The 6,828-nt window shown below is 39.4% G+C and overlaps 1 non-coding gene across 1 annotated transcript; it reads left to right on the forward strand.

The window, feature by feature from the left end:
- Positions 1–2,785: 2,785 nt before the first annotated feature.
- LOC125494028 (small nucleolar RNA R71) lies at positions 2,786–2,891 on the forward strand. Its single transcript, XR_007270419.2, has one exon. It is a non-coding gene; the product is annotated as a small nucleolar RNA R71 (small nucleolar RNA).
- The last annotated feature ends 3,937 nt before the right edge of the window (positions 2,892–6,828 follow it).

Raw genomic sequence — 6,828 nt, forward strand, 5'->3', positions numbered from 1 at the left:
TCTGATCTGAACTTATTTTTTCTGATTACAAGATCTTATCTTTTAGATTTTGCTCAATATATAAGAAAAAAATATAGTCATGTGGGGTCTTGTTTGATTCGTCTCAATGAGTACTTTATTAATATTCAATTATTATAATTTTTACTAATATGTAATGAAAGATATAATGATTTTTAAATATAAGCATGATCTGAACTGATCTGATCTGAACTTATTTTTTCTGATCTGATCTGATCTGATCTGATTAGATGTGAAATAAACAAAAATAAGGTGAGCTGAACATAGCCATAATGTATATAGAAATGAATCCATGGGCAAGAATGAATCCTCACAGTCTAACGAGTTCAAGAATGCAGTCAAGATAAGCGCGTTGTCGTCAAAACTCACTTAAAGTCAAGGCATTTAAAGTTCACATTCCAGCATCACAATCTCAAGGGCCCAACTATCCAGATAAAGAGCCCAAATATACTTTCAAAGAACATCATGGGACACAGAGAAGCAATCACACCAATCCAGTCAAATCGTATTTTTAGTATTTTTTCAGCAATATTTGTTCTTTTTTTTTTAATTTGAAAGCTAATAAATCTGACCTAAGAAAGCAAAAAATCTACACTAAAAGGTAGTAAAAGAGAGAAAATACATACAAAAATCTTCCCCAAGCTGAACATGGCAATGTCCTCAGTTCCTTAAGATGAACTATAGGATGATACTCAAAGGATAAATTAACGTACTCTCCCGCTCTCTCACTCTCTAAAATGGAAAAAAATGAAGATAATAATAATAAAATAAAAGATAAGAAACACTACGGGTTGCCTCCCGCACGACCATATTACCTCCTCAATCTCAAATCGGAGGGGCTTGGCAATGAGTTCTCCCCTCATCAAACCTTTTTCCTCCTTATAAGACTGCAACTCTGGCTTGCATTCAAGCATGTTAGCTCAGGTACATAGGTAGAATGCACATTTTCCATAACCACCGATCTTTTTCCCTTTTCAACCTGAGGTCCCTCCAAATCGGTAATGCAGGCATCAACTTTAGCATTGATGCCTGGGGAAACATTCATAGTAGGTGCAACCTCTAAAGGGTCAGCAGAATGCCTCTGCGGGAGTGTAGATAGAACAGTCTCCTCAAGAATATCCATCCTACAGCAAGTTTGCTCAAGCATAGGAGACTTAACAACAGTGGTTAGTTTAAAAGTGACATTATCATCACCAACACTCAAAGTTAAAGACCCAGACTTGATATCTATAACAGCACCAACAGTACACAAAAACGGTCTACCAAGAATAATAGGAATTTGGGAACCCTCCTCCATATCAAGCACAACAAAATTGACAGGAATATAAACTTTCCCACCCTAACAGGAACATCTTCTAAAACACCTAGAGGGTACTCTATAGAACGATCGGCCATTTGCAAAGTAATCTGAGTGCACTTAAGTGCTCCCATATGCAGTTTCTTACAAACAGACAAAGGCATGACACACAGATGTACCTAAATCACACAATGCCTTATCTATAAATAATGCACCTGCATGGCAAGGGATGAAAAAACTACCAGGATCCTTCAACTTATGTGGGGTTCTTTGTAAAACAGCACTACACTCTTTTTAGTAATCATTTCTTTCAAAAACTTAGCATAAATAGGCACTTGAGAAATAAGTTCGGTAAAAGGAATTGTTACCTCAAGGTTCTTGACCGTACTCAAGAACTTACCAAGTTGTTGACGACCTTCGACTTCGCATCCTATGGGGAAAAGGTAGTGTTGGTGAATAGGCGTTTCAGAATTCTTTCCTTCCGTCTGTCGATCTCCTTAGCTAGTTCGACCTCAAACATCGAACTCTTCTCCGCTTCTTCCTCTACCACCTCCTTCTCCTTGCTAGGAGCAGCATCATCAATGGGAATGGGAGGAGCATCATAAAACGTGCCGCTACGAAGTGTAACGGCATTGACAGTCTCCTTGGGGATGGTTTACCCCGGCAGATGATCGGGTTATCTCTGTGCATTATTTTCGGCCACTTGAGCAAGTTGAGTCTCCAAGTGTTTGGTAGTGTTCTTCAACTCCTTGATGCTCTCCTCATGATCTTTCTGCATAGAAACCATCATTTTCATTAGATCAGACATAGTAGGCTCTTGAGAGTTGGCATTCTGAGAAGCTTGCTGCTGATAGCCTTGATGTGAAGGCCTAATGAAACCAGGAGGGGGGTTCTGAGGAGCCCCTTGATAATATTTTGTCTAGCAGCATGTGGTGGTTTGTAGGAAGATTGTGGTGGAGGTTGAGGATTTCTGAACATTGTTGTTCTTGTAGGAAAAATTAGGATGATCTCCAACCTGGGTTGTATGTGTTAGAGTATGGGTTGTGTGGAGGTCTCGCTGAAAAACATTTGCATGCTCCATTTGATTAGGATCACGGTGATTGTAGCAACAATCATGACCAAAGTGGCGTTGAACACTACAGACCTTACAAAAGGAAGAAGTAATAGGAGCCATGGAAGACATCACATTAATACTCATAGGAGGAGTACTAGACTGGAAAGATTTTCGTGAGTCCATCTTCATGCTCAACTGGGCTACTTGTGAAGACAACAAGGATATGCATAGCATCCAACTTTTTCTTTGTAATAGTCCTGGAAGAACTATGATCATTCGCTGCTAAGTTGGCCAGAAAATTATACCCTTCATCCACCTCCTTATCTAAGAAGACTCCCCCTACAAATGAGTCAATTGTACTCTTGATATGGGGTTGTAGACCATTTTAGAATACTTGGGTGATGAACCACTTGTCCAGATTATGGTGTGGGCATTCTCTCTACAGATCCTTGAACCTATTCCATGCCTCCTTCAGTGTTTCATCGGGTTCTTGTTGGAAGTAGCAAGCTTATGTCTTATTTCTGCAGTCTTGGTGGGAGGGTAGTACTCTTTCAGGAATGCGTCAGATATAGCACTCCACTCAGTTTCATTAACATCATTCAGCTATTTTTGTGCCTTGTCCTTTAATGAAAATTCAAAGACCATGACCTTCAACTGATCAGGAGTGACCCCTTGGTGCTTAACGGTACGACAGAGTTGTTGAAACCGTTGTAAATGATTTGCAGGGTCTTCAGATGGATGCCCCAAATGATTCTGTGGATCATATAATGAGAGCAGGTTGATTTCAAAGTTGGCTGCCTGTATGTTAGGCATAGTAGGGCATGTAGGAACATTGCCAGGAGAAGGTACCCCATAAGACTTTAATGACTTAGGAGGCATGATTGGTTATGTTGGTTCTTCCGTGGTTTTTCCCCGATTAGCAGACTACTTTTTCTTCTTTTGTGTCTTCTTGAGTTGCCGGAGGGTTTTCTCAAGATCAGGATCAGTTGGAACTAGAGTACCTGTTCTTTTAGACCTGGGCATAAAAGAAACAAAGAAAAATGTGCAGTGAGATGGCCTCAATTGGAACTTGAAGTTCCAATGAGACAGCAGAAATAGTCAAATAATTAATCAGAAAGCTATAGAAACTAGCCGTCTCCCCGGCAACGGCGCCAAAAACTTGATGGGTTTTAAAATATACCGCAAGTGCATCGTGTCTGTTTAGCAGAAACTGGAAAATACAGGTCGATCCACATGGAGAGGAGTTCTACAGATTTATTGTCAATTATTCAACTACTTCAAGAGAGAAAATTATTGAGAATTAATTATACAAATAGAGTAAACTAAAACACAAAATGATGTAATTTTATCAAATAATTAAAAACCTAGGGCAATTGATCGGTCTACCATACTAATCTAATCACTACAATATAGTTCAACAATACTTGGATTAAGGTTCGAATAATAGAGTATTTCGTAATCCTTGGTCAGGCATTAACAATCTTAATTAACATATGCCAGTACGGTCCTCAACATAATCAAATCTACCTATTGTAACAAGCCTCTAATGAATACGATCTTTCGATTCTAATTCTTATTAGCTAAACATAACTCATTATATTGCGCAATTACATGAATTAAACAAACATAACAAATCAACAGGAATTATTCTAATTCAATCCAATTATCGAAGAACATCAAACCACAATCAAAAAGGTATAAACATGGCTTCCCTCTCTAAGCCCTAGAAATATACTACTCACTCATATTAATAATTAACTCAATAAACATGATCAAAGTAAAAGAATTCATTAAATTAAAGAAAGTAAAGAGGAATACTGAATGGTTGAAGTGACAATGAAAAGGAAATCAACGATCTCTATAATCCTCAAATGTAAAAGTTCATACAAAACTAGAGAGAGAAAAACTAAGTGTTCGGCCCTAAAAACGTAGAAAATAAGATAGTCTAATCGAAAATACTAAAAACCTATTTATACTTTTTACAAAACCGGCAAAAAAAGCGAAAAAGCCCGTTCCGAGAAACAGCCCGGTCGGGCGACGGTGATTAAGAGTTACGATAGAAAAAGCTAAATCCGCCCGGTCGGGCGTGTAAGCGATTTGGCTCCTTTCTCGCCTAGTTGACTGGGCTAACATCCCTTGCATCCTGGTGAAATTCTAATTTCGCCCGGTCGACCGGGCGACAAAACTGCGATTTTGCGTCAACTTGCAATGGTTGTATCTCTCAAACCAGAAGTCGGATTGGGGCGTGTGATCTATCATTGGAAAGCCCTTGAAGTCTAGTTTCCAACCCAACTGGAATTCTTGATTATCAATTGTCTATAAAAATTTATGGCCAAAATAGTGAACAGGTGTCAGTTTTGACACTTCGTTCACTAACTCTTTGCTTCATTCTAACTCGAAATTGCCCCGAACGGATGCATTGTGATCCTTGTGCAAGATATATTCATCTTTAATGATTAATAGGATTGATCTTAGGTAATCATAATCAATTTGTATCAAAGTTACCTGAAAATCATCAAAACACGCAAACGGGGGAGTAGTATAGCACAACTTACGTAATTCATGCCATTATGCACCTAAATTCTCTAAAAGGAGTTCTAAATGCAATGAAAATGCATCTAAACACTATATATAAATGTGACATATCAAAGGACTATTTTCCTTGTTACATGTTTTGTTGTTCCCATCTATTCTAAATGCATCTCTGCTGCTCAATATGATAGTTTGGTTGAGAAAATGACACCTAAAATCAGGGTGTGGAGTACAAAACATATCCTATTATGGAAGAGTGCAACTTGTGAATTCCGTACTTATGAGCATACATGGCTACTGGCACATATATTCATTGTGCCTAGTAGAGTTATTATTAAAGACATAGAGAGTATGTGCAGAGCTTATCTATGGTCTGGGAATTATTTTTCCTCTGAAGGTGGATATGTAGCCTGGAACACTAGAGGAAAAAACTAGAAGGGTTGCGCTTTAAGGGCTGCGTTTTTTTAGAAAACGGAACCCTTAAGTATGAAAGGTTGTGGTTAGCCAAAAAACCTGCAGCCCTTCGTATACGAAGGACTTCGGTTATTAAGGTAACCACAACCCTTTAAGGGCTGCAGTTTTCCAAATAATTGCATCCCTTTGATTTGGAAGGGCTGCGGATTAGTAATGACCGCAGCCTTTCACAAAAGTGAAGGGCTGCGTTTAGCCCAAAAACCGTAGCCCATCACTTTTGAAGGGCTGCTGTGAAGGGCTAAACGCAACCCTTCACTTTACTAAAAAATGTGGAAACGCTTTAGTGAACTAGACACAACACGAATTTCTCTCGCTTTCTATCACTCACTTACTCACTCACTCATTGTCACTCACTCCCTCTTAGTCACCGGAGCCTTAATTCAACCACCGATGATGACGCACCGGTTTCCTCTTCTCTTCTTAACAGACGACGACGCACCACCACCTTCTCTTCTCTTTTCTTCGCTAGTTGCGGGTTCATTTTAGCGGGTTTCTAGTTGCATCGCCACCACCACCACGACGCAGCGCCACCTTCTCACTCTCTCCTCTCCTCCTCTTCCGGTAATTCCCCTTTTTTCATTTTTTTTCCTTTTCAAAACATTAATGCAAGTTAAATTCCTTTTTTTCATTTTTTTTTAGTTTCATTTTAGTTGGTTACTAAAAATTATTCGTTTAAGTTGGGGAGAGTCGGTGGGTAGGGGTGGGCATGGGGTGGGGGAGGGTTGGGGAGGGTGGGCAAGGAGTGGGGAAGGTATGTGTGGGGATGGGGGGATGGGGATGCTGGACAATGGGTGGGGGAGGGTGGGGGAAGGATGGAGGGGGTGTGTGGTGGTGTGGTAGGGCTGGGGAGGGTTGTTTTTAGTTAATTGTGCTTTTCTTAATTGATATTATGTGATTAATGTGCAACGTGAATTTTGTTAATTGTAGGGAAAGAGACTAAGGAAGGGAAATAAAGTTCCAACTATTTCTTCTCTCTTCATTTCTCGTCACTGGTGCTAAGAAGTAACTAGTAATTTCCTTGTTTTTTTTTTGTTTGATTTGTTGATGAGCTAGATTAAAGTTGTCATGTGTTTCAATTTGATTATGTTATGATAATTTGTTGATATATGTATGTTTGTAGATATGAGATTGTATGAAAACAATGTAGTTTAGCTATGAATCATCATCATATGCCTAGATATCCGTTGAAGATTTACTTATTAGGAGTAAGTCTTGAATATTCCCTGATTTGGGTCTGTTCTTCGACGTTTGATCTCACTTAGGTAGTGAATGTGTGTCTTTTTTTCAATTCTGAGGAAAGTCTTGGCTTATCGTTTCTCTACATTGTTCCCACACCGCTCTGCCCACCTCCCACACCCCCTCTGCCCACCTCCTCAACCCCTTGCCCACCCCTCCCCCACCCCTTGCCCCTTAATGCGTCTCGTAATTTTTTTTTTTTCTTGAGCTATATATA

This window comes from Beta vulgaris, chromosome 6 (assembly GCF_026745355.1).
Source record: "Beta vulgaris subsp. vulgaris cultivar EL10 chromosome 6, EL10.2, whole genome shotgun sequence".
In the NCBI taxonomy this organism is placed as follows: domain Eukaryota; kingdom Viridiplantae; phylum Streptophyta; class Magnoliopsida; order Caryophyllales; family Amaranthaceae; genus Beta; species Beta vulgaris.